This window comes from Apis florea, unplaced genomic scaffold, assembly GCF_048593485.1.
Source record: "Apis florea isolate Af1SG1 unplaced genomic scaffold, ASM4859348v1 contig_3587_pilon, whole genome shotgun sequence".
In the NCBI taxonomy this organism is placed as follows: Eukaryota; Metazoa; Arthropoda; class Insecta; order Hymenoptera; family Apidae; genus Apis; species Apis florea.
Window position 1 is genome coordinate 1,994,734 of NW_028256789.1, and position 1,896 is coordinate 1,996,629.

The following is a 1,896-nucleotide window of genomic DNA, read 5'->3' on the forward strand; positions in this document are numbered from 1 at the left end:
TGTTACACGGGGGACATCGGCCAGTTGACGCAACCCTCGAAATGAAGGGGCGGCGAGGAAAGGAATATCGGTGATCGTTTATTATCGTTAGAATTACCTTACGAGTAATTCGAGGATGAAGCAATGAAAATGGACGATTAGGATCTCGAGGATCGTCGCCTTTTCACCGTCAGAGTAATTGTCTCTCTCCGATAAAGAGAGACCAAGGCAGAGATACCAAAGACGCGGCAGAGACACTTCGACTTCGACGACAACCGTGGGGAAAACGTCGTGTGTGTGTGTGTACGTGTATACACGTTACCGTATTGTTTCGAGACAACCAACTACCTCATCTACAGCAACTAAATTGTAGGAGACATTATTCCTGTTTTACCTTTAACACTAGTCTCAGCCCTTTTACGTCACGATATAACGTATATCATTTAACCAAACTGCACGAGTACTTTCTTCGAATACCTCCGTTTCCAAATTTCTTTTCCTTTTTCTTCGATCACGCGGTATCTCGCAAACACACATATATATATATATATGTGTGTGTGTGTATGTGTGTGTGTGTGTGTATATTCGAAATTCTACCTGTTTAATTCGCGATCGCGAATTTATTGAAAGCGAAGTAAAAATTGAAAGCGATTCGCAATATCATCGTGGATAGAAACGATCGTGAACAAACATCGATGGAACAAACACAAGGCTCGATAAAAATCCAACAACGAGGTGCAGGTGCATTAATTTACGGGAAAACGCGAATTTTTCGACGCGACGAGCGAATAACGCGAATATCCTTAATTTCGAGGATGAACCAACGCGACGGCGAGGGCAAAAACGGTGGGCAAATAAGGGACGAGTAATCGAATTAGACGATTCGTCGCGGACAATTCCGACAGCACAATGATATTTTAACCGGAACGAGCAGCAGTTGCCAGCTGCAAAACACCGAGCGCGAATATATCGGAGAAAGCAAATAATCGGTCGTATCGGGCGAAATAAACCATGTTGGGAGGTAAATCAACAGATAGACAGAGATACATAAGTGCGTGTTGGCAGGATCGTTATAAACCGGATCCCCCATGGCGTCGGATTAATCGCATGAAAGCTCGATCGATGGTATCCCGGCGAGAGATGATTACTTATTTATGTAAATACATGTAAATATTTGTACCTGCGACAGAGAGGTGATTTCGTTATAGCGGCGCGTTGACGGAAATTATCGACGGAAAAAAAAAAAAAAAAAAAAAAAAAAGAAAGGAGATGGAGGGGAAAAAAGCGAGACGGGAGATGACAGGACGGTGACGGTTCTTCAGCGTCGTGACGAGACATTGCGAGATCCTTTCATTTCTCTTCGTCTCGCGCGTGCAAATTTCCATTTCCCAAGATGGGAGAAGCAAGATGGAGAGCAACGTGGCAGTGAGCACGTTTGGCCGCATTATCTTTATCTTATCCCTTAGACGAAATGTATAAATCGGTGTGATAGTAGCTTTTAAGCGACGCGCGTAGCGAGCAGATGCGAGCAGAAAGTGTTGGCCATTAATTTACTATCCGTTGTGAAATTACGCCTAGGCACGCCTCGTTCGCGATCGATCGATCGATGTTCGGCCATAGAGATTACACGCGATCGTTTCGAGAGAGATTTGCAATAGAGAGAGCGGAAGGGAGCACGAGTCGCTCGTTGTTCTCCTCGTTTTCATCGCGTGTTCATTTCATTTTCGTTATGCATTTTTATTCACGTCTCACCTCATTTTCGAAAGTTTTTATTCACCGCGTTCTTTCTGTTTTTTTTTTTTTTTTTTTATTCCCTTTCTCTTAACTCTTTCTCAACTCGTAGAACGATTTTGAAGTTTAATTTTCCCTCTCCCTTCTCTCTCCTCGTTTCTTTTCTCCTTTACATGGTTAACTCGA